The sequence below is a fragment of the Leopardus geoffroyi genome, chromosome B3, assembly GCF_018350155.1.
Source record: "Leopardus geoffroyi isolate Oge1 chromosome B3, O.geoffroyi_Oge1_pat1.0, whole genome shotgun sequence".
NCBI lineage: Eukaryota > Metazoa > Chordata > Mammalia > Carnivora > Felidae > Leopardus > Leopardus geoffroyi.
Window position 1 is genome coordinate 67,851,034 of NC_059337.1, and position 27,448 is coordinate 67,878,481.

A 27,448-nucleotide genomic window follows, 5' to 3' on the forward strand; every position below is an offset into this window, starting at 1 on the left:
TTAGAAAAACTAGGGTATCACTGCCTCCAAAAAAATCTACTAAAACAGAAAATGAAAATATCCCCAAAAACCCACAGGAAATTTAATATTAATTGTTGTTATTATTTTGTTGTTGAATGTCTTAGGCTTCTGTGTTTATCCTTCATAGAGATAAAAAGGGAGCAGGAGGAAAATTCACCTCTCTTACTTTAATGTCAAACTTTGAACTACTTAATAAACCAATTAAATGAAAGATTCAGAAAGTACCAATCTTTACATTGAGATAACCACTGAGCAATCAATGATAATTAAAAAAATCAATTGGTCTTCTGTAGTAATTAAATTTGTCCACTTAGATATAATTGATATTGTTCGCAACTAATTATCCAAGTAAAGGCTCTGAGGGACTCTTAGAGACTAAAAGATTGAGCCAAAGAGTCTTCCTAATTTGAAATTGGACCGAATGCCATGTTTTCTCAAAAACCGATTAAGTCTTCCCTAGAAACATAGTATTGAACAAACTCAAATACAGCCAGGAAATCAGTATTAAATTAGAGGCAGTTTAGCATACTATCTTGTACTCTCTGTGTGACCGAGGGCTAATCACTTAACCCCTGTGTTTCAGCCCCTTCATCCATAAAATGGAGATAATACCAATGTCTACCTCATGGAGTTGCTATAAGCATAAGTTATTAGTAGTAAAATATTTAGAACAGTAAGATGTGTGTTCATGTCATTATTAGTTGTCCCTTGGTGCCCTTCGGAAAGAATGGACAGATAGTCACCCATCACAAGTTTATTCCCAGGTTTTATTCTCACTTGTGTCTAATTTCTGTGGGCAGTTTACATTCAAGGATTACTTCCACCCTTCCCATCTTTGAGAATCAATTGTTCTTCTTGAGATAAAAGGTGGCTAAAATAGGGGAAAAGGAAGTTCACATGTGCCGTGTGGCATATCTGATTACAAGTTATTAAGCCAATCCTTCCCTCTCTCTCATAAGCAATTCATTTCCCAGCACCATAGGGGAGGAATAATAAAATAAAATACAGGATGATCTCATCACTGATGCTTAGCATTTGTATATTCACTTAAAAAGGTGGCAGAGCAATTTACTACAGCCCTCAGGCGGCCTAAATGACATGTTAGCAAGTTATATAGATACGCTATTACCTATTTATTCTGAGATTCAATGCAAAAATGTCAAGGAGATCCCTACTTAAGTACACTAAATTACTGACTCCTGGGGCTAGAAAGTACTGGGAGAAGCTATTAGCTATTGAACCCATCTCCTGGATAAGAATCTATGGCGCGTATAGATGCGAACCTTTCCGAAATCTAGAGAAAGCTATTAAACCATCTTCTACATTAAGATCCTCACTCTTCCAAGAAATTCTTTTCAAGGTGTTCTGGCGTCAGCATAAGTACATGTGCATTTGTTCTCTCATTTGATGGTATGAAAACAGCTGGTGAGGCTTCTGACCCATGCAGCATTTCTTTGAATTCTCTCCTTCATCCCAAACCTGTATTTCCCAGTACCAATGGTGATGTGAAGAAGAAAGGCAAAAGAAATGTAGATAAAATTAAATTTCCTTATAACCTGCAGCCCACTGACAAATACTGGAGACAAGCACATTCCTCCAGGAACTCCCAACTGTCTTAATGTTAATGCTTTGCTAGAGGGAAAAACAACCTTAGCTTGACCATAGCTAGGCCTCCAGGATCCTGTAAGTCTTCTTTAACATATGAAAGTCCTTTTAGAAACTTCCCCATCTTTACCTCCCCCAACTCCCAAGTGTATAATCAGTTGCTCTTCACAATCCCAGTGCAGGGTCCTGTTGTGTGCTTTAATAAACACCATTTTCACATCAAAAATGTCTCAAGAATTCTTCCTTGGCCATTAGCTCAGAACCCTAACACTTCAAACCACATCGATAGCACAGCTTCATCTGAATAACATCCACTTATCCTATAAGGATTATTGTCTTCTATCCTATAAGGTTACTGTCTTCTAATATGAGATTAAATTAAGAATATCCTATACACTCTGATTCTGAAAATGCAGGAATCATCACTTGAGCTTTGCAATCCAACTATGCCTTCTCTAACCTTCTAAAATATCCACCGGTCAAATAAGCATTAATCAAAAAAAGTGTATCTGAGGTCAGATACATCTCTATTATTACTTCCAATAGTGAGTGAGTTAAGCTATCTGGCCAAGAATCAGAACTCAAGCAGAAGGCCAGCAACAGATGAAAAGAGCACAGTTCATGGTGTTGCCTGACCATAAGGCAAGCTGAGGGCAAAGCACAAGCTAGCACTCCTCCCCAGGTGGGACATGTGTGATATTCCTCAGGCACTCCCGGGTGCCCAAGAACAAAGGAAAGGAAAGAAAACAAATGGTTAACTGATAGAGATCATAGTAATGCAGGACATGAGTCTTCATCAGTGTACATATGTCTTAGTAAATTACAAGAAAAAGGCAATCTTATCAATAGCCTAATCTCCAAAAACCTATACACTCAGTTTCCTGGAGTCCTAATATCACTCTCCGCTCACTAGTGATGTGGGGGAACAAAGGCAAGAAAGAAATGGCAGGTAAAATTAAATTTCCTTATAACCTGCACCCCGTTGACAAATACTTAAGGCAAATACAGAGTATAATATTTCTCCAGGAACCCCCTACTGTCATAATATTAATGACTTACTAGAAGAAAAACAACTTTAGCTTGACAATAGCAAGGCGTCAGGTATCTACTGAATCCTTTTTAGCATATCAGCTCCTTCTGAAGACCTCCCTTTTGTCTTTACCTCACCCAATTCCATAGTATATAACCATTTACTCTTCAAAACCCCACTGCAGATCTTTCTGCAGGTCCTGTCCCCATTCTTTAATAAAATCACCTTTTTTGCACCAAAGATGTCTTCAAGAATTCTTTCTTGGCCATCAGCTCCTAACCCCCATCACTCCAAAACCCCATCAATGGCACTTTGGAGTTCCTAAGTAAATGCAAAATTGAATACAAGTAGATGTATGAGTAAAATATAACCAAAAACAAACTGTCAAGTTTTGGGGTTTTTTTTTTTAGATTTTATTTTTTTACTGAAAAACAATATTTTTTCAGTGTATATTAATAAATATGAATTTTAATGACATTGGGAAGAAATGGAGGTAGATGCATGTGCTCAAGCTGCCATTTTGAAACCATCCTCTTAATACCATAATTAAATAATTAATAATTAATTAAAAATTCATAATTATTAATATAGCCAGACAACAAGAAAAGGAGCTAGTATCAGACCAGAAAGTTGCAAGAACTATTAGACAGAAAAGCAGGATAAAAACTAAAAGAGAAAACAGAATAGGGAAATCTGCAGCCCAAATAATCAAAAGGTAAGAAAAGTCTTTCTCTAGGAAGCCATGGTCCTGGGGTAGCTCTTTCTGCCCATGAGGCCTGTCCTCGTGCTTTAATAAAATCACCTTTTGGCACCAAAGATGGCTCAAGAATTCTTTCTTGGCCATTGGCTCCGGACCCTGAGGACCCCACTGTCACCCCAAAAATTTCATCATGTAGCACCCACCTCTGACAGGCCATCTCCACCTCAAAGTCTGTTTCCAGGGGACTGACCTATGATACTGACTTAGCCTTATGAAATATACCTCAAGGAAACAAAAGAATTGATGATTATTTCTCAATAATAAATAGAAAAAGAATAATGTAGTAAAACGAACACCATTTTGCAGACTTCTAATTAAATAATGGATGTAGGTAGGGGAGCCTGGGTGGCACATTCAGTTAGGCGTGATCTCGGCTCAGGTCATGATCTCACAGATTGTGCGTTCGAGTCCCACATCAGGCTCTGCACTGATAGTGTGGAGCCTGCTTGGGATTCTGTCTGTCCTTCTCTCTGCCTCTCCCCTGTTTGTGCATGCATGCATGCTCTCTCTCTCTCTCTCTCTCTCAAAATAAATAAGTAAACTTAAAAATTTTTTTTTAAATTAAATAATGGATCTAAGCAATGATCATCTGGTATCACAAAAAGAGAGACAACTGGATATTATATACCACATATTACCCACCACCATCTACGAAGAACTCTTGCAAAAAAAATTTAACCTGAATTAGATTACATCTCCATATCCAACTACCAGTTTATAAGTACAGGGACAGAAAGCCATGTTAAATAATACTATAGGGATACAATTTTTTTTTTTAATTTTTTTTTAACGTTTTTATTTATTTTTGAGACAGAGACAGAGCATGAATGGGAGAGGGGCAGAGAGAGAAGGAGACACAGAATCGGAAGCAGGCTCCAGGCTCTGAGCCATCAGCCCAGAGCCCGACGCGGGGCTGGAACTCACGGACCGTGAGATGGTGACCTGAGCCGAAGTCGGATGCTTAACCGACTGAGCCACCCAGGCGCCCCTATAGGGATACAATTTTTAAAATCTGGAATGTAGAAGCCTCAACCAGATAACCAAATTTCCTCAATAAATAAGGGAGGGAGAAACCTATCAATATCCTACCTAGTGTCTGATCCAAAACAATACACACATATAAAAAAACCATGAGACAATCAGAGAAATCTGAACCCTTATTAGATAGTTAATAATATTAAAGAGATGCTATTAATTGTTTTAGGTATAATTATAGTATTGCACATACATTTTCTGGATCTTTATCTTTTTACAGATATATACCAAAATATTTACCAATGAAATGTTTTGATGTCTGAGATTTGCTCTAAAATCATTGAAGAAGTGGAGGTGAGGCAGAATGGGTAAAGGTGCAGATAAAATAATACTGGCCATGAGATGATAACTGTTGAAGCTCACTGATGATACATGGAAGTTCATAAAAATACTCCTATTTTTTGTATACAGTTGAAACTTTCAATAAAAAATAAAATAATATAGGGGCACCTGGTGGTTCAGTCAGTTGAGTGTCCGACTCTTGATTTTGGCTCAGGTCATGATCCCAGGGTTGTGGGATCAAGCCCCGCATTGGACTCTGTGCCGATCGTTGAACCTGCTTAAGATTCTCTCTCCCCCTCTGCCCCTCTCCCCTACTTGCACGCTCTCTCTCTCTCAAAATAATGATAATATAAAAAACAATCGCACTGAACGCAGAGCAGAATGAATGAAATGCAATGCTCATGATTTTCCACTATGTAAACTTGCAATTTATTTGCCTTCAAATAAAACATACTAATAAACGGTACTGAACTATATAATACAATAAAATGACCAAACTGATCAAAATGCTTATTGATTTAAGGTTAAGACACAGAGAGCCCAAAAAAATACATGAAATAATTGAATAGATATGTTAAATCTTAATCTCCTGTATGAAATTATGAGTAAAAAAGAATGGCTATTTTGAAGGAAAATGTAATTCTAAAGACACAAAATGATAGCATTCAACTCACATAATCAATGATACTACAGAACGAATATTTTTAAGAACATTTAATTTTTCACTCTGGAATAATTAGAACAGAACTTAGGGAAAAAGGAGATGCTTTCTATTAAAAGTTGCCTGATAACATATAGGACACCAAGTTAAATTTGTATTTCAGATATAAATAATAAATAATTTCTTAATATATGTCCCAAATAATTTTATTTGCTATATCTGGCAATCCTAATTCTTTACTTTTTTTCCCAGTTTTATTGAGATGTAATCGACATATAACTTTGAGTAAGTTTAAGGTGTACAATGTGATGATTTGGTACATGTATGTATTGTGAAATGCTTTCGCTTGTTTTTTTAAGTTGATTTTTTTTTTCTTCCACCATTTGACTACCTGTGCTAAAATGTTATCCATATGGTGCTTCGTTAAGGCAACTATTATTTAAAACTTCTCCTGTTAAGAAGCCAGTGGAGATTTCTAGCACTGTCACCTTGGAGATGGCAGTCCTGGTACAGGTATTTAATTTTGAGATCTCAAAATACCAGCAAAAAAAATTATCCCCTAGAGAATGAGGAATCTGGAAAGTGTTTTTGACAGATCCACCACATTCTTACCCCAGCAAACGCTGCTACTTTGTTCTCTCTCCTCCTCCCCTTTCCCTTGCAATAACACACCAACAGTATTAATCAACCAGATAATGGTGGTGGTGAGTGGGGGTTGATGAGGGCTCCACTGTACTGACTGTGCTGACTTGACCAGACATATGGCTTGAGGTGGGAAAAATAGGAAACAGAATTTGTCCTCTTAGTCCCAACCAAAGCCCTGTAGAGATGACCCCATACATTCTATGTCTCCACAACTGTGCACTCACATTGTTTTTTTTTCTTTTTTTTCTTTTTCAACGTTTTTTTTTTATTTATTTTTGGGACAGAGAGAGACAGAGCATGAACGGGGGAGGGGCAGAGAGAGAGGGAGACACAGAATCGGAAACAGGCTCCAGACTCTGAGCCATCAGCCCAGAGCCCGACGCGGGGCACGAACCCACGGACTGCGAGATCGTGACCTGGCTGAAGTCGGACGCCCAACCGACTGCGCCACCCAGGCGCCCCTCACATTGTTTTTAAAGTACTTTCCTACACTTTCCTTTGCTACTCAGAAAAGCTCTGAGAGATAGATAGGCATCAAGCAACTGGCCAAAAGTCACACACCTTGTACTCTTGATTCTCGTCTCGGGATTCTTGGCATCATCATCTGCGTAAAGTAAGCTGGGCTTTGGTAAAGTTAGGGATTCTATCCACTGGATTTCCTGTGAACTGATCACAGTTCCAGTCCCAACCTTTGATTGTTCTAAGTGAGGGGCTCACTATGCACACAACCTCACATCCTCAGCTCTTTCGATCTCATACATATATATTTTTAAATGTTTATTTATTTATTTATTTTGAGGCGGGGGGGGGGGGGGAGCGTGTGAGCAGAGTAGGGTCAGAGAGAGAGGGAGCGAGACAAAATCCCAAGGAGGATCCACGCTGTCGGTGCAGAGCCCAACACGGGGCTCCATCTCACAACCATGAGATCATGACCTGAGCAGAAATCAAGAGTTGGACACACAACCGACAGAGCCACCCAGGTGCCCTAATCCCCATACATATTTAACAAACCTTGGATTCCTGTAAGGAAACAGTAAGGGACAAGACAGAAAAGGTCCTTGTTGGGGCGCCTGGGTGGCGCAGTCGGTTAAGCGTCCGACTTCAGCCAGGTCGTGATCTCGCGGTCCGTGAGTTTGAGCCCCGCGTCAGGCTCTGGGCTGATGGCTCGGAGCCTGGAGCCTGTTTCCGATTCTGTGTCTCCCTCTCTCTCTGCCCCTCCCCTGTTCATGCTCTGTCTCTCTCTGTCCCAAAAACAAATAAACGTTGAAAAAAAAATTAAAAAAAAAAAAAAAGAAAAGGTCCTTGTCTTCCTTGAGCTCACACTTTAGGGGGAAACAGGCGAATAGATAGGTAGTAACAATAAAATGTGATGAGTGCTACAACAGAGAACTGTCAGGACATGCACTAAGAGTCTGTAACCTCTATGTTGGGGAAGCCTCCCAAGAAAGGAATGCTTAAGCTAAGACCTGCAAGACTAATAAGATAGGTGAGGGGAAAGAGGATCAGAGAGAGCAGAAGAGTATTCCAAGCAATGGGATTACATGTGCAAAGATTTAGAGGAGAAGAAAGGTGATGTGGGCATGGTGCGAGAGATAGGGCAGACCCAAAACATGGGGATGCATGAAGCAGGTCAATGATTTGTGCCTCTTTAAACAAGTATACTTAATATATCTGCTAAATATTTACTTAGAGGAGAAGTTGATTCATCTGGAGAAAAATCGGCAGAGAGGACACTGGTGGCCCCTCAGTTACTCCTCTGTAGTCCTAAACAGGGATGTCCTTTGGCCCCTAAACTTCAAAGTCTCTCAGCCTAATAAAAGGTCTGCACTTAGCAGGATCTGCTCCTTAGAACCAGTTTAATGACTATCTTTATTACTGATCTATACTCCTGAGGATCAGGGTAGGGGGAGGTTCGTGTCCTCCTTCCCATTCACTACCCCAAAGTCTCCTTCTTTTCAACTATAAAGCCAGTCCAATTCTTGCTGAAAACAGTTCCCTCTACCTTGGTACATTCACATGTTTTGCTTTAGCACCCTTCCCAGTTGGCCAGCTTTGCCACCACGTGAGAGAGGCAGATGAGCCTGGAGAATCTACAGGGGCCAAGATGGGGGGCATTTTGTGCAGACTGTGAAGTCACAGGTAGGTCCTCCAGCGTCTCCAGGCCCCTGCACCAGAACGTGTCCAGCCTCACTGTTGATTTAGGAGAGGCACTAGGGGATGAAGCAGAGGCCCTGGAACCACCCCAACAGCAAATCAACAAGGCTTTTTAAAAATACAGGTGCCTTGGTCCTATTCCTAAGCTACTAAATCAGAATTTCCAGGGATGGAATTTAGGAATTTGTATTTTCAACATTCTTCTTGAGTGAGTCTGATGTTAAAAAATTCTGGGACTCATTGGACTTTATGGTAAAAAAGCAGAAATTTCAGAGCCAGTAAAACCTAAATTCAAACTGTAGCCCCAGAATTTATTAGCTGTGTGATCTTAGATTGAGAGTTTTTTTTTTTTTCCCTCTCTCTCTGAGCTTCAGTTTCTCAGGTTTAAAAAAAAAAAAAAAGAGGAAGGAGGAGGCGGTGGAGGAGGAAGAGGAGAAGAAAGAAATAACATTACTTATCTCATATTATTAGAGGATTAAATGAGAGCATGACTAGCAAGTACTGGACACAATAGTCTGTAGATGAAAGTAGTCACCTATCTTACCTGGTTTTACCTTACTGGGAATGCCACTCTCATTCCGCTACAAGCCCCATCTGCAGCCCTACTTACTGCCTTTTTATTTCCCAAGAACCTATCTTAACCCTCCCCTAACTTACTAGCAACTTGCATGGGGAATGACAAGAGAGTGGTCATTGCCCACGAGAAAGGGGCTGAAATTAAAGCTCTAGAAAAAGGAGTCTGTCTATACACCCCTCCACCCCTACTTGAGGCCCCACCTCCGGCACAAAGACTTTCCCAAAACACTGGCCATCCCTCCTGATGACTGGATCGAGGTCGATTTGACTTTTTCTTACACATCGGGGTTAGCATATACAAAGAGTTCTGAAGTGGTAGTGGCATATATACTGTGCTCTTTTAATGACTGAAAGTGACTTTTTTTTTTTTTTTGCTCTAAAGCATTTTATTAGAATCCTTTTGACAAGACCAAGTATTTGATTACAATGAAGCAAAGTGGTCTGAATGATATTTAAATATCTCAAAATTTCTATGCAGTTTTTTTTCTCAAGTTCAAAGCTGCTCACAGGTTAATGCAGGACAGCTAGATGAAGTTCCTAGGTTTTGCTCAACACCAAATAAGACACATCCTCTCATTAGGAAAATCCATAGGAGCCAGGGAGAAAGGACATGGCTCTTCTGAAAGTGACTTTTAATTATTTACAGGCATATCTGTGTATTATTAAGAAAAAAGTTGCACATGGAGACATATATCAATTTTTTCCTTTCACATAAATACTTAGATTGTTTAGCACATTTGTCAGGATTCAGTTTTAAACTTATTTCCATTTTCCTTACAACATCCTTATGAATTAGGCTAGAGTACATTGTTTCTATGAAAAACATCTTTTCCTAATGGCAAAATTAATATACTGTACAAACCAAGAAACAGACTCTTAACTATAGGGAACAAACTGATGGTTACCAAAGGGAGAGGAGTAGAGTGATGGGTTAAATAGGTGATGGGGATTAAGAAATGCACTTGTGATGAGCACTGGGCACTGTATGGGGAGTGCTAAATCACCTGAAACTAATATAACACTGCTTGTTAACTGGAATTAAAATAAAAACTTAAAAAAAATTACTATACTATATGTTCATTAGACACAATTTGGAAAATAGTGAAAATACCACATAAAGAAAATTAAAAACTCGTCTCTAATAACCACCTAGAGATAAGAAAATTAACATGTTGATGTACTTGTCTCAAGTAGTTTATAATCATATATTTTATAAAATTGGCATAATTCAGTAGATATAGTTTCTGAATCATACTTTTTCCCTTAACCTTATATTGTAACTTGTTAGTATATTGCTAATCATTTTCAAAACTGTAATTTCTAATATTGATAGTACTGTAGTATATAAATATTCCATAATCTATTTCCCTGTTACTGGACACTTGGGTTTTCTCCCCCTATTTTTGGTTGCCATAAATATTAAGAGCTAGACTTCCTATTTTCTGTATACCTTGTGGAAAACAAAACTGTAGAGGTTAAATGGTTTGCTTCAAGGCTAGGACTGGAATATAAATTCTGGACTCCAGCCTAATTCTCTTTTTCATGGACCAAACTTTAATTTGTCTTAAAACTATTAATCAATACTTAGATCATACTTGGCACTTCAATACATTTTATTTACTGGTCTTCATATTTAAAGTAAATATTACTGACAATTTAGGAGGGTATGAATTGAATTATATATATAGTCCCAAAGTGGGGGTTAATGAGGGTGAAGGGGTAATTCAGAGTCCCTACAGCCCCCTTCTTTGTTTCTACCTTTCCTCATTACACCAACTTCCCCAAATGGATCACCCAGTAGGGATAACTTCACTTTCTGGTTTTGATTCATAAGAAAAGATAAAGTTTCTCTGCTACTCAGCATCACTACCAAGACATCAGCCCTTACATACTTCCCGTCTTTCTTCACCTGATTTCCCAGTTCAGTTGCCTCTCTTTCTCTCTCTCTCTCTCTCTCTCTCTCTCTCTCCCTCTCTCTCTCTTTCAAAGTCTAACTAGTCTTTGGTTTCTGTAGAAACCACTGCTATTTGCTGTTTTGTCACATCATTAAAGATATACTTACAGTAGAAGAGCTATTCTGTGTCCATTCTTCTTCCACGTTGCTTCGAGTTATACTTTAATGGTGTTCAGCACCAGGTCATGGAAAAAATCCAGTCCTGAGAACGTGGAAGCACAAGTCACAAGTGTTCAGCTCAGCTCCATTATAACTTGTGGTCTAACCTTGGGCAAGTTACTTGTCTCTGTGGTGTCTATTCCATCTTTATTAGATGATCTTGAAGATTTCTTCCAGTTTGACATGACATACTTTGGAACAGTGTGGTTCTTTTCGAACATCTCTTGAAACTTGCCTGTTTAAAAAATAACTTGTTTGAAGTGACTTCCTTCTGGCTATTAAACATCTTTGCTTCCATTTCTTGTATAGGTCCTACACAAGAGACAATGCCTGTATAAGGGTTCTGCCCAAGAGTTTTATTTTCTTATTGGTAGTACTGCTCTTGATCTAATTAACCAAGGCTTCTTTCCTGGGTTCTATGCTTTAGGTCCTATTCTAGCCCTCCTCTGCCTTCCTCCTCCCCACAAGGTGACAGGTTTGTCAGGATTTGCCCTCCTGGAACCTGCTCTCCTTCTTCTAGACCAAGCTCTCCCACCCAGGAAACCTTAAATTCCTTGCTCATGAAGCCCTGAGCCTCCTTCTGGTACTTCCTTGGGATTCTGCTCTTCTCTGTCCTTTTTTTTTTTTTTTAATTTCTAAAAAATTTTTGTTTATATTTGAGAGAGAGAGAGAGCATGAGTGGGGAGAGGCAGAGAGAAGAGACAGAATCCAAAGCAGGCTCCAGGCTCTGAGCTATCAGCACAGAGCCCGATATGGGGCTCGAACCCATGAGCTATGAGATCATGACCTGAGCTGAAGTCCAACACTTAACCGACTGAGTCACTCAGGTGCCCCACCTATCTGTCTTCTTAATGGCAGGCTGTGTTATCCAAAGTAAGGCCAAGAGGTGACTATTTGTGCAATTTGTTTTTGGACTTGCAGACAGAGCTTGGATACATAGGGTGAAGTCTACACACTTATACACAAGTTTCTTTGAGGTCAGAATGAATGGAAGGGTATGTGGCCCATTTAGATAAGGGGAATGTTGGAAACAACCAACCATTTGCACATTTGCCTCAGACTCACAAATGTTAAGGATGGGCCAGCTTGTGAGATACGCTGTCTTGCACAGAGTAGGATAGTGGAGCAAAGAAGAGTGGCTCTTCAAAGACTCTATGAGTTACTTGTGGCCATACTGGAGAACTCACTAACTGGAATGAGTGGACAATAGAAAGAGCATGGAGAAGCCTCAGACTTTTCTTCTTTGGCTCTAGCTAGATGCAAGTTTTAGACACAAAGATAATTTAAAATCTCTTGTCTGGTCTTCGTATTGCCAAACTAGAGTTATGCTCTTACAGGCATAATGTGTGATATTTTATTGACAGTAATGACAATAGATTATTGAGCCTAAACTGATGCCCATGTTGACATTATTTCCTCTCTACATGTGTTGGTCCATTTACCCTCAACTCCCTCCCCACCAAAATAAAATCTTTTATAAATGTTTATTTTTATTTTTTGACAGAGCGAGTGAGCACAAATGGGGGATGGGCAGAGACAGAGGGGAACAGAGGATCGAGGTGGGCTCTGTGCTAAGAGCAGCAAGCCTGATGCAGGGCTTGAACCCACAAACCAAGAGATTATGACCTGAGCCAAAGTTGGACACTCAACCGACTGAGCCACCTATACCCCCCAAAATAAAATCTTAGGTAAAGCTAAACGTTAAAAAAAAAATAAAAAAAAAAGAGGGGTGCCTGGGTGGCTCAGTCGGTTGAGTGTCCGACTTCAGTTCAGGTCATGATCTCACGGTCCGTGAGTTCAAGCCCCGCATTGGGCCCTGTGCTGACAGCTCAGAGCCTGGAGCCTGTTTCAGATTCTGTGTCTCCCTCTCTTTCTCTGCCCCTCCCCTGTTCATGCTCTGTCTCTCTCTGTCTCAAAAATAAATAAACGTTAAAAAAAAAATCTTAGGTAAAGCAAAACAATCTCCTTGAGCCTAGTCAACCCCTCAAGTAACTACCACATCTGACACCATAGTTATAATAAATGATCTATTAAGAAACATGGTAATTCCAAACTTCATTTCACTATTTCTCACATCACAGTGTTTTGTTAGGATTAGGAGTCATGATTTTGTAAATTTGGTTCTATAAATTATATTCATATGACAGCTGAGAAGGATCAAGATGGAAAAGTAAAATGGTTTAAAATGGTTTAAAATGCCCTTTAAAATGCCCCCTTTAAAATGGTTTTAGTTGTAGTTCTACCCAATTCAAAAAGTTAGCTTCAGGAAAATTCTACCCAGTTTAAAAATTAACTGGATGACATCGAACAAGTTATTCACCCTCTTGGGGACTCAATTTCTTTAACTGTAAAATGAAGAGGTTGGATTAAATGATCTCTAAATTTCCTTAAAACTCTAAGGTTTTATGATTGCCTATGATTTTCTAAGCAGTTACGCCTAGAGCTATTTAGCAGAGAAAATTGCGGAATGTGAAAACCTGTAGGACTCAGGGAAAAAATGAAAAGCCCATTCATCAGGAAATGGGGTCAAGTTAGAGAGCAAAAAGTGTAGTTGCCTGAGCAACTTGAGTCTGAAAAGAAATTATCACAGAGTTAAGCACAGGCCTGAGCTGGCCATGGAGAAAGAAAAGAATGAGAACTCCATCTTTTCTTAATGCTGTCCTGGAAGAGGAATCACAGGAGCACTGTTTGACTTCTGGGAACAAGGTGAGGTATACAAAAACCAAACACATAGATACCCAATTATAAGCTGATTACAGCTGTATCTGCTACAGCTTCCTCCCTAGTGTTTTCATCAAAGTCTGAAAGCTTGATTGCCAAATCTCCACCGGTACTTCAGGGACTACCCACAGCATGCAAATTGTCCCTCCCTCTTTCAGTATTAGAAATCCCACCCACAGTCCTACAAGTATAATGCTGTGCTGAAGCTGGGGTTTAAAGCTGGCACCAAGCCCCCGAATCCTGCTAGTGATAATATGAGGAAGTAAGACATTCAATTTGTTGGGAAACCAAATCATGATACAGCAGACAAAAATATGAAACTGCTTGGTCACAGTGTTCAACCCAAAGCTACAAACTACTGCAGAGAATACGGAAGCTCCCCAGAAGGTGTGGCCCTTTCCTCCTGTATATATAACTAATTATATTAAGGGAAACGAATTTCACACCTGACTTTACATGCTTTGTAATTGATCAAAATGCAGAAAATGGCAGGTTTGGGATGGGAAGGAAACAGTAACAAAAAACTTGTAAAATGTCAGATTTGGCTAATCTAGCTCTTATAGAAATAAAAATCGAACGTATCTCTGATAGTTGTCATATTAAAATCTGAAAATGTGAGGTATAAATATTTATTGTCAGTGAATTTCATATAAATTTCTTACGTTCAGACAGTCACAGATTTCCTGTGAATCCAGACAATTTTCACTGTATTTATGTTTCTGAAATCTAACTCAATTTCTTCTATGATGTGTTTTTGCAAAGCTCCTCTTCTTATAAGAATTTTTTGTTTGAACACAAAGAATACTCTAACAACTGTCTAGAAAGCAGACACCCAATATCAGCCCATCTTCTTTTTAACCTAAAAAAGGTATCATTTCTCATTAGAGGTTTGGACATCCAGAACAGACCACTGAAATACAGGACTTTTGTGAGCACTAAATAGAGAAAGAGAAACCTCTACCGTGAAGGGGCTGATGAATAGGAGAAGGAAGATTTTTCATACCATATTTTGGGCAACTTCAGCTATATTTGAGCTTTGGGAAAGTTTCATGAGCTGCTTCTTTAGGAAACTAAAAACAACCAGAGTGCCTTTAACACTGTGCCATTCTTATTCAACAAATACCTATATAGAGCTTATTATGTGCCAGGCCCTGTAAGTGCTTTACAAATACGAATCTTTGATTTTTTTATAGCAACTCTACAGAGTAGGTGATATCATCATCACTATCTCTGTCCCTATTTTAACAGATGAAGAAACTGAGGCACGGAGAATTTGCTCAAGCCCCAGAGCTAATAAGAGGCAGAACCTGGGGAGTATGACTTCAGAGCCCATGGTACCAGCTAACACACCCTCCTCTTTCCAGAGTAGGTCATTATTCGAGGGAGAGGTGGAGGCAAAGAATTAGAAAATGTCCTGGTGCCATGGCCGTGTAGCAGGTCACTTCTCTAGTGTGGAAACACTGCTTTTAAATTCTAGCAACTTCCACCTCTTTAACCTGGATGGTTTTTCTCAGATCTGTGCTTCTTAGATGGTCCTACAATAAAAGATATGATGAAGCGAACACCAAGGAAAAAATTTTAAGAGTAATCTCCAGAATGATCTTGCTTAAGAAGATGAGATTGGTGAACTAAAGGGGTCAATAACAAGATATTAATGGCCCTCTTAGTCACCTTTATAATTCTCATAAAAAAATCAACAAAATGCTTTTTGTTGCTGTATTTACAGGTTAACATGAATGATTTCTCTTTGGTTTAAGAGAAAAGAAGGTATCAATTCCTACAAAATATATACTTTGGCCAAGGACACTGGAGAGCAAGGCCCTTTAAGTATGATTAAGAAGTAGTACAGGGATGTTCATCTGAAAGATTATTTAATAAAAACATAAAAAGAACCTATCTACCCATCAATAGGAGAATGGTTAAATTAAAGAACATCCAGGGGTGCCTAGGTGGCTAGCTCATTTGGTTAAGGGGCTGACTCTTGATCTTGGCTCAGGTCATGATCTCCTGGTCATGATCTCCTGGTCATGAGATGGAGCTCCACGTCAGGCTCGGCTGGGAGCCTGCTTGGGATTCTCTTTCTCCCTTTCTCTCTCTGCCACTGCCCTGCTCATTCTCTCTCTCTCTCTCTCCCTCTCTCTCTCTCTCTCTCTCAATAAATAAACTTAGGATGTGAAGGCGATCTGGCTGCAACATCTGTCACCCCATTGATCGCCAGGGTTGATTCCGGTGATCTGGCTGGCTAGGCAGGTGTCCCCTTCCTTCCTCACTGCTCCATGTGTGTCCCTCCCAAAGCTGCGTGCTCGGTGGAAGAGGATGACCTTCCCCAATAGAGGAAGACCGTTCTTCGGTCAAGGGTATACAAGTAGCTGCACTCCCCTGCCAGAACCTCCAAAGAAGTTCTCAAGGTCCATTTGTAGGAGAACATAGGGTAGTCAAGCTTCCAAGACTCCAGACATATCCAAATGAGGCACTGCACGTGGCAGTCTGCCTTTCTTAAAAATAAAAATAATAATAATAATAATTAATAAATAAACGTAGAAAAATTAAAGAACATCCATATGCAATAGAACATGAGGCAATCACTAAAAATAATCAGGTTGATCTATACATATTTCCATGAAAAGATATGTGTAACCCATTAAGTGAAGAGGGCAAACTGCAGAATGCTTTCACAGTATCATGCCATTTTTGTGAGAGAATGACACAAGAAACAATATTTGTTCTTGAATATCTGTGACCTAAGGCATGTCTGCATACAAATAGAAATGGTCTGAAAGAATACATACGAACCTCTCAAAAGTGGTTACCTCTGGGGGTGCCTGGGTGGCTCAGTCAGTTAAGTGTCAGACTCAGTTTTGGCTCAGGTCATGATCTCACAGTTTCGTGAGTTCAAGCCTGGTGTTGGGCTCCACACTGATGACCCGGAGCCTGCTTGCCATTCTCTCTCTCCCCATCTCTCTCTGCCCCTCCCCACTCACTCCTCTCGCTGTCTTTCTCTCTCTCAAAATAAATACACTTTAATAAAAATAAATGGTTACCTCTGGAATATGTGCAGAAGGGATAGTGGTGAAAAGGAGATAATCTTTTTTACTTTATAGAATTCTACTTGCTTGTGGTAGGTAAGATTCGCCAAATGCACATGAGTTAAAGCACAAGCAAGCATAAGGAAACCATTCACCAACTGGAGAAAGATTAAGAAATAGTCAGTTGGGGCGCCTGGGTGGCGCAGTCGGTTAAGCGCCCGACTTCAGCCAGGTCACGATCTCGCGGTCCGTGAGTTCGAGCCCGCGTCAGGCTCTGGGCTGATGGCTCAGAGCCTGGAGCCTGTTTCCGATTCTGTGTCTCCCTCTCTCTCTGCCCCTCCCCCGTTCATGCTCTGTCTCTCTCTGTCCCAAAAATAAATAAACGTTGAAAAAAAAAATTAAAAAAAAAAAAAAGAAATAGTCAATTATAAATAAGCTGTGTATCAATTTAACAAACTGCCTCCTGAGATATGTCATATAACCACTTTAGGCACTAGTCCTTCCATAATTATGCATAAATTACTGTGTTATCTTTACTAGACTCTTATTTTGCTAATGCTATGAATTTTGAGGTTTTATTTTTATCAAAACTTAAGAAAAAAAATAATAGTTTCTGAAAGACTGATAAATAAATAGTTAATTCACTGGTCTTTTATGATTTTTTCTTTTAGAACTCAAATACACATTATGTGAACTATAACCATATTTTAGACTGATAGGATGTCAGTGTAGTATGAAAAAAACAATCTGAACTCATTTGACAAATGCAGCACACCAATGAGTTCAGACTGAATCTGGTTTTCTTGCCCAATGCTTTCAGCTCTTAGAACTTTTTGGAATTCAGAATTACATCTAAGAGATTGTGACTCATACACTCTACTGTTTCTTTTTTCTTTTTTTTTTTTTTTTAATTTTTCTTTTTTCTGTTTAACATATACTGCTCCTTCTATCTGGAATTCCCTTTTCTCCCTGTCCAACTGGCTAACTTCAATTTAGTCTTTAAATACCATCTGTCCAGTGAACTTCAAGGTTGAAGTGTCCACTGACCAATCCCCTGTTGACAGTCCCCATCCCACAGACCTGGACAGCCATAAAGTCCCTGGAACAGCCTTGGAAGACTTGGGTAAGAATGGGGCTTAAGGGAAGCCCTATCTGGGGAAGTGATGGAGTCACAAGTATGCTTAATGTTACATATGTCAAATATATGTTGAATGAAATGTTTAAAATTTCTTAATATTGCTGCATGATTCAAGAGACAATGGGTGAGTGTACTCCTACATGACTAAAATTTGGTGGGCTTTAAACCTCTTTTGATCACCCTCTTGCACCAAAGACTCACAGACGAAACATAAACAAAAATTTTTGAAAAATACTCATCTTTAATATGTGAAATGTATTCTGGCATTGTGTAGCTTATTGTAGTCAATACCACTTTTTAAAAATACTGATCAAACCCTAGAAATGTATCATCTTATACATAGTTTGAAAGACCCCAAACTGAACAATATTTGTTGACAAATGCTTGCAAACATCGTCAAACAAAGAATCAAAATGTTAACCAAAATTGCACCCAAAGTTTAGTTAGTTTTTTGGCCATTTCCACTTTCATGTTGTTTCTCTCCATTTTCAGTAACTTATTTGCCCAAGTAGGGGCAGAAATTCCTGTCTGAAAGTAGGATGACATCAGGTCAAAACCACAGGACGTGTGCTGAGACAGAAACCAGAACAGCCGGCCATCCGGGAGTTGGGACTGTCTTAGCCAATTTTAGATATTTGGTCACCTTATCTGAGACTACGTGTAAACTCACCTATTTCAGTTTCTCAGAAGGCAGCTCTTACTGTGTAATTCAAAAAGAGTTTTTTCTGCATTCTTTAATGGTTTGGGTTAATTTTAAACAAGGGTTTATGAAATGTGAGCTGGTGCCAGAAAAATGTGGATTAATTTTTGCTGCTTCCCTAGAGAAAGTAGTGGTGTTTTTAATAATAGATTCTAGTAAAGTGTCTATATATTTTTTTGAGGACTTAAAAGACAAAGCAAAATATGGGTTGAATAGAGGTTTTTCAGTGTGTGTGTAGACTAAATTGCACATGGCCTGAATGAGAAAAAAATGTTAGTAGAGACTTTTTTTGCAACAGTTCACTATTTAGGTGACCTCAAAAGAAAAGGAATTGATTATATGGATATTGTATCATTGAGGATTAATGCTATCTGCATGTGACAGAAATCCAAAATAGTGGGGAATAATGGTCTTATCTCAACTAAGATAGTATTTAGCTCTCTTGTAAAAGAGGTAGATAGTCCAGAACCAGCATGGCTCCATGATGACAAAGGACCAGGATGCCTATTGTTGCTTACTACTGGTGTTTCTGTCGATGCATTCAAATTCTAGAAATCTGAAAGTAGAAGGGAGGAGACATTGCATGCCCCCTCTCTTTAAGGATATGTCCAGCAAATTGCATACACTACATCCCCTTATAGGCTATTAAACAGAATATAATCATATGACTGTAATTAGCTCCATGGAAGGTTGGGAAATGTAATCTTTAGACCAGGAAACCATGTACTCAGCTAAACAGTGGAAGGTCTGTTACATGGGAAGATGGCAAGGATAGATACTAGGAAAACAAGCGGTTTCTCCCACAAGTATCCATGGCCTTGGATAAAAATAAAAAATAATAACAATAATAAAAAAAACACTTTAAGCTCCATTTCTGCAGCCTTTGCCTCTCCTTCTCACTAGTCAGACTTCTCCTTGTTCTTTAATCTGTGGTTAAAGGGAATTACAAAGACCTCTAGTCAACTCAGCTTAGTTGATTACTTTGCCCCTACATGGCAGAGCCTGCCATGCTAGGACAGCATGTGGATGGCTGAAACTAGAGCGAATCAAACCCTAACCACAAGGCCAGGAAACAGGGTCTAGCCAGGAATCAGAAAGAGGGAAATGAATGCTGGGGAAGTAACCAATAAATAGCTTATCACAATGTCTAAAAGGCAGATCTAAGTCAAATCAAAATTCTTGATTTCTCTCCCAAATTCCACCTCCAGATGCACTACCATCCATAGTATTGTTTAAGCCTTGAGCTTCTTTTTCCTTCACTTTTCATAGACGATCAGGATTTGCTACACATTATGTGGAGCCCAATAAAAAATAAATTTGCAGGGACCCACATTGAAAAATTATCAAGAATTTCAAGACAGCAACAGCAGAGCATTAAACCAACTGTGGAGTCCTTCCAAGGGTGGGGGCTTGATACAACTACACATGAAGGCACCCAATATATATCTATCATGAGATAATATAAAAAAATGTATATTGGTCTCTGTCTCCAGTTCCCGGCACACAGCTCCCAAAACTCATATAAATTCCTAAGAGATAGGAGTACTACAAGCATCTTTTGTTCTAATGAGGTGACTCTGAGTGTGTTTCTGGATGGCTCTTGGATGAAGACTGGTTACTGGAAAGACCAAGTCATGATTAGAAGCTTGGGATTTTCAGCCCTAGTACTGAGGGCTGAGAGGCAAAAGGGCTGAAAGTAGAATTAATGATTGATCAGTCATGCCAACGTGATAAAGCCTCTCTAAAATCCGAGAAGTATGGGGTTTAGAGAGCTGCCAAGTGGGTGTACACATCCATATTGGGAGGGTTACATACTCCAGCTCCATGAGGACAGAAGCTTCTTCACTAAGGGACCTCCCAGACTTTGCCCCAGATAGCTCTTGATCTGATTGTTCATTTTCTCATTTATCATATCCACTAATAAACCGGTAAATGTATGTAAGCATTTCCCTGAGTTCTGTGAGCCACCCAGGTGCCCTCAAAACATTTCTTAATTGGTAAACTTCTCTCCATCTCCATACATCCTATATCTTTGGTCCTGGACTAAATGGTATTGGTCTCTTAACAAGTGTACCAGCTTTCACTTTTGTCCCTGCTTCAGTGGTGTTCAATCAGGGAAGCAGAACCACAAGGAAGGATACACACACACACACACACACACAATACATATATAATACACATGAAAATATATTTAAAATATATTTAAATATATAAAATGTATTTATATAAATATATTAAAATACATAAGCATTTGACTCCAAGTGAAAAAAGTAAGAACAAAAAGTACAATATATTGAGCACCAAATATACTGTAGACATTGTATTACATATTTTATATTATGGCACAATAGAAAAAATATAGGTTTTGGAGTCAAGACAAATCTGGATTTGAAACCTACTCCCACACTCACTAGCTGCATGACTTTGACAAGTCAACTAAACTCTAAGTCTTTATGTTTCCTAATGCATAAATAGGGACAAAAATATTTCCTTTCAAAGTTCTTGAGAAGATTAAGAAATTAGAAAGGAATCACAAGGATACTTACTGGGTTTGAGAAAAGAATAGAAGACATCAGTGAGACCCTTACCACAGAGATAAAAGACTTAAAGAAGAATCAATCAGAGATGAAGAGTACAATAAATGAGATTGGAAACAGGCTTGATGCAATGAATAGCAGGCTGGAAGAAGCAGAGGAATGAATTAGTAACCTAGAAGACAAAACCTAGAAGACAAAATAATGGAAAATAATAAAGAACAAAAGAGAGAAAGAAGAATTATGCAACATGAGAATAGACTTAGAGACCTCAGTCACTCCATCAAATGTAATAATGTTTGTATTATAGGAGTCCAAAAAGAAGAGAGAGAAAAGAAGGCAGAAAATTTCTTTCAAGAAATAATAGCTGAAAATTTCCCTAGGAGACACAGAGAACTACCATCAAAATAACACAACAGGCCAACACCAAGACAAAAACAAGAAAAAATCTTAAAAGCAGCAAAACAAAAGAAGTCCTTAACCTACAAGGGAAAATCCATAAAGCTAGCTAGAGATCTCTGAACAGAAATTTGTCAAGCTAGAAGACAGTGGCATTATATATTCAAAGTGCTAAATGGGAAAAATCTGCAGCCAAAAATACTCTACCCAATGATAGCAAGGCTATCATTCAGAATAGAAGGAGAGATAAAGAGTGTCCCAGACAAACACAAACTAAAGGAGTTCATGACCACTACACCAGCCCTGCAAGAAATATTTTTTTTTTTAATTTTTCTTGATGTTTACTTATTTTAGAGAGAGACAGAGTGGGAGCAGGGGAGGGAAGAGAAAGAGGGGAGACATAGAATCCAAAGCAGGCACCAGGCTCTGAACTGTCAGCACAGAGTCCAACGTGGGACTCAAACCCATGATTTGTGAGATTATGAACTGACACTTAACTGACTGAGCCACCCAGGCACCCCAGCCCTGCAAGAAATATTAAAGGGGGCTCTTTGAGTGCAAAGGAGAGACCAAAAGTGACAAAGACAAGAAAGGATCAGAGAAAATCTCCAGAAACAATGACAAAACAAGTAATAAAAATGGCACTAAATACATATCTATCAATAATTACTTGGAATGTAAATGTACTAACTGCTCCAATCAAAAGACATAGGGTGTCAGAATGCATAGAAAAAACAAGACCCATCTAAATGCTATCTACAAAAGACTGTAGACCTAAAGACACCTACAGATTGAAAGTGAAGGGTGGAGAAACATTTATGATGCAAATGGATGTCAAAAGAAAGCCAGAGTAGCAATACTCATATGGGACAAACTAGACTTTTTCGTTCTTGTATTGTTTTTTTATCATGATTTGGTTTCAGGGTAGTACTGGCTTCATAGAATGATTTTGAATGTGCTCCCTCTATTATATTATTTGTAAAATTTTGATGAATATTATCACTAATTATTTTTTGAAATGTTTGGTGGAATTCACCACTGAAATCATGTAGTCTCGGGCTTTGCTGTGCTGGGAGATTTTTTATTCCTAATTCAACTTTCATTCTTGTTATTGGTCTAAGAAGATTCCCTATTTCTTGGATTCAAAATTCATGATTCAATCTTGGTAACTTATATGACTTTAGCAATTATCTGGATTTTTTCCCTAAGTTATCTGATTTGTTAGTACATAACTTTATAGTAATTTATTATCACACTATGTATTTTTGTGGTATCTATTGTATTGTTTTCTATTTTGTATTTTAGTTTTTGAGTCTTCTTGTTTTGTCTTAGTTAATGTAGTTAAAGTATTGCCAATTTTGTTTATTTTTTGGAAAAAAACAGTCATTTCTTTTTTTCAATGTTAGGTTATTGTTTATCCTGGTTTCTATTTTATTTATTTCTGATTTTTCTTTGTAATTTCCTTCCTCTACTAAATTTCAGATAAGTTTCTTCTTTTTCTAGTTTCTTGTGGTGTAATGTTTATTTGAACTTTTTTCTTAATACAGAATTTATAGCATAAAAAAATTAAAATAGAATTATATGATCTAGTAATTCCACTACTAGGTATTTACCCAAAGAAAATAAAAATACTAACTCAAAAAGGTATATGCACCCTTATATTTACTACAGCATTATTTACAATAGCCAAGATATGGAAGCAACCCAAGTGTCCATCAATAGATGAATAAAGAAGTTGTGGTATATGTAAAAATATGGAATATTACTCAGCCATAAAGAAGAATGAGATCTTGCCATTTGCAACAATATGAAGGGATCTATAGGGTATAATGCCAAGTGCAATAAGTCAGTCAGAGAAAGACAAATACCATATCATTTAACTCATATATGGAATTTTAAGAAACAAAATAAATGAACAAACAAACAAAAGAGACAAACAGGGCATTGTGGGTGGCTCAGTCAGTTAGGCGTCCGACTTTGGCTCAGGTCATGATTTCACGGTTCATGGGTTCGAGCCCCACATGGGGCTCTGTGCTGACAGCTCAGAGCCTGGAGCCTGCTTCGGATTCTGTGTCTCCCTCTCTCTCTCTGCCCCTCTCCCACTCATGCTCTTTCTTTCAAAAATAAATAAATATTTTTTTAAAAATGAGAGACAAAAAATCAGACTCTTAAACACAGAGAAGAAATGGTGATTACCAGAGGGGTGTGGGGGGAATGAGTGAACTAGGTAAAGGGGATTAAGGGTACACTTACCTTGATGAGCACTGAGTAATGTATAGAATTGATGAATCACTATACTGCATACCTGAAACTAACATAACACTGTGTGTTAACTATACTGGAATTAAAAAAGCAAAGGCTTTGAAGAAAAATTAGGACATTTGAGTTTTCTTCCACAAAAAAATGGGTAACTCGAGATATTTTTAAATAGAGGATTGACACGATTTAATTGGGGTGTAGTAAGACCACTCTAGTTTCTGAGTAAAACATGGAGGGAAGAGAAAAAAATTTGGATTTGGCAAATTCCAAATGAGACTTTGTTGGAAAAATCCAGGACACAGAGAGAGAAAATGATGATCATATTTTAATGTGAAACATGTGAATGAATTTAAAGGATATTCAGGGGACATAATCAATAATAAATGAATTTTGGTTCATGTTGATTGTGAAGTTTCAGTGGGATAGCCAGGAGGAGTTACCAAATACAGAGTAGGCTATGTGGGACAGAGAAAGAATTGGGAGTAGAGCTTCAGATGTGAGAATCTCGGGCATACAGATGGTTTTCAAATTTATGAGCTTACTGTGTGCTAAACAAACCTAATAAAGTTCTGTTCTTTAAAAAATATACATATATATAATAAATATTTATATAAAATAACACATATTTCAATATAAAATATAATTTATACAAAATATATATCACATATTAAATACATAAAATGTATTTATATAAATATATTAAAATATATACACATTATATAACTATATAAATATTTACATATAGACATATAATAAATATAAAGTATATACATAAATTCCTATATATATGTATATATTATATATACATGAGTTTGTTATAGGGCTTTGGCCTCACACAACTATAGAAGCTGATAAAACAGTGTATGTGCCCCACACCCCCCCAGGCTCTGGCACTTAAAAGGGACAATGAATATGAAGGAGGAGAAGGAGATGTGAGAATCAACTGGAATCTGGAGGGTAAGCTTCTACACAGCTACAAGGATGGACTGGAATCGGAAAGACTGTCAGTCTCTCATCACTTCCAATCCTCCAACTTGGATGAGGGCATGTGTCCCACAGGAGAAGCTGATGCCCTTAGTCATGGGACTGAATATGCTCTTGGCCCAGGACTTCGAGAAGCTGAAGGATAAAATTTGGCAGGAGCTGAAGGAGCTGTGGGCCAGATGTTGCCCCAGGCCAGGAGGGTGAGTCAGCAGATTACAACAATGTAAATCTACTGCAAGAGTGCCTGTGCTCTGCTCCCATCTTCCAAGTGTAAAAACAACAGGCTACTGCTTCTTTCTACCTTCCAAATAGTGTACAGAATTGTACTTGCGGCTGCCTGGGTGGTTCAGCCGGTGAAGCATCAGACTTGGTTTCAGCTCAGGTCGTGATCTCACAACTCATTGGTTCAAGCCCTGCCATCGGGCTCTGGGCTGACAATGTGCAGACTACTTTGATTCTGTCTCTCTCCTCTCTCTCTGCCACTCCCCCACTAATGCTCTCTGTCTCAAAAATAAACATTAAAAAAAAAAAAAAAAAAAACTCAGGCAACAACAGATGTTGGCAAGGATGAAGAGAAAGAGGATCTCTTTTGTACTGCTGGTGGGAATGCAAACTGGTGCAGCCGCTCTGGAAAACAGTACGGAAGTTCCTCAAAAAATTAAAAATAGAACTACCCTACAACCCAGCAATTGCACTATGAGGTATTTATCCAAAAGATACAAGTATGCTGTTTCGAAGGGGCACAAGCACCCCAATGTTTATAGTAGTGCTATCAACAACAGACAAAGTATGGAAAGACCCCAAATGTCCATCGATGGATGAATGGGTAAAGAAGATGTGGTACACACACACACACACACACACACATATATACAACGGAGCATTACTCGGCAATCAAAAAGAATGAAATCTTGCCATTTGCAACTACATGGATAGAACTAGAGGGTATTATGCTAACCAAAAATAGTCAGAGAAAGACAGATATCATATGACTTCATTCACATGAGAACTTTAAGATACAAAACAGATGAACGTAAGGGAAGGGAAGCAAAAATAATATAAAAACAGGGAGGCAAACAAAACAAAAGATTCTTAAATAAGGAGAACAAACAGAGGGTTACTGGAGAGGTTGTGGGAGGGGGGATGGGCTAAATGGGTAAGGGGCATTAAGGAATCTACTCCTGAAATCATTGTTGCACTATATGCTAACTAACTTGAATGTAAATTAAAAACAAAAAGCAAACAAAAAAATCTTTTTGTGAGGCTTGACAACTCTGAGCCATGCAGGGAAGGGAATTCTGGGAAACTTAATTCCAGCTTAGCTAAATTGACACAATGCAATCTCTCCATACTCCTTCAATTAACTCAACTTGCTGTAGGTATCATTTAAAAATTCAAATCAGACCTTCTTAAACCCTTCCAAGTGCTTTCCCTTGCATCTGGAATAAAACCCAAACCCTTTACCATGGTCTACAAGGCTACACAAGATCTGACTCCTCTGTTCTCTGAGCTCATTTAATTTTGTAACACTTCCTCCTTGAATGTCATTTCAGAGCCCCTGGCCTCCTACCAGTTCCTGAATCACAGCGAGATCATGCCTGTCTGAGGACCTTTGCACCAGCTGGATCAATTGCTTGCAACACCCTTCCCATTGATGGATCTTCATATCACTAGCTCTTTCTTATTATTCAGGTTTCAGCTTGATGTCATCTCTTTGATGCAATTTTGGAGTGGTGGTGGGGCTCTAGAGCCGATGGCCAAGAAAGAATTCTTGAGACATCTTTGGAGCAAAAAGGTGGTTTTATTAAAGCATGGGGACAGGACCATGGGCAGAAAGAGCTGCACTGGGGTTGTGAGGAGTGACTGATTATATACTATGGAGTTGGGGCAAGTAAAGGCAAAGGAGAAGTTTCTGAAAGGACTTTCATATGTTAAAGAAGATACTGGAAGTCAAGTTAAGGTTATTTTTTTCTCTAGTAAGGCATTAACATTAAGATTATAGGGAGCTCCTAGAGAAGTGTTATACTCTGCCTATCTCAAATAATTGTCAATGAGCTGCAGGTTATTAGGAAATTTAATTTTATCTATCATTTTCTTCTTGCCTTTGTTCCTCACATCTCTGTGGAGGGGAGGGTGATATTAGGGCTCCTGGAAACTGAGTATATAGGTTTCTGGAGATTAGGCTATCAATAAATTGCCTTTTTCTTGTCATTTACTAAGACATCTGTAAACTGATGGAGACTCATGTCCCGCATGACTGTGATAATTTATTTGTGTTATTTGTTTTTCCCTTTCCTTTGTTCTTGGGCAGCCAGGAGTGCCTGAGGAATATCACACATATCCCACCTGGGGAGGGGAAGTTGTGGGGTGTTAGCTTCTGCCTTGGTCTCAGCTTGCCTTTGGCTCCCTCATCATCCTCAGAGACCTTCCCTGACTACTTAATCTAAAGAAGTCCTCATGATGTAGTTTTGGGGTGATGGGGGAGTCCGGAGCCAATGGCCAAGAAAGAATTCTTGAAGATGTCTTTGGTGCAAAAAGGTGATTTTATTACAGCATTGGGACAGGAAGAGCTGCACTGGGGTTGTGACAGGTAATTCACTATATACCCTCAGGTTGGAAGGGGATCAGGGATAGAGTAAGTCTCTAAGGTATTTTGGAAGCAAGGTTTTCAGGACGTTGAGGGGCTAGCTGTTGGTAGGGAAACACCCTTTATTAGTGTTTAATAAAACCTCAGTCATGAGACCCTTCAGATATATATGTGGGGGGGGGGGCATAAGCATGGAGTATGAGTGTCAGCATATATCT

The 27,448-nt window shown here is 38.7% G+C and overlaps 1 long non-coding RNA gene across 1 annotated transcript in view; it reads left to right on the forward strand.

Moving 5' to 3' along the window:
* The window catches only part of LOC123583215, a 39,608-nt gene that overhangs the window by 9,392 nt on the left and 2,768 nt on the right, over positions 1-27,448 (forward strand). The window contains exons 2-3 of the long non-coding RNA XR_006704787.1: positions 24,544-24,843; positions 26,197-26,438. This is a non-coding gene — a long non-coding RNA (uncharacterized LOC123583215). The remainder of the gene's footprint in view (positions 1-24,543; positions 24,844-26,196; positions 26,439-27,448) is intronic.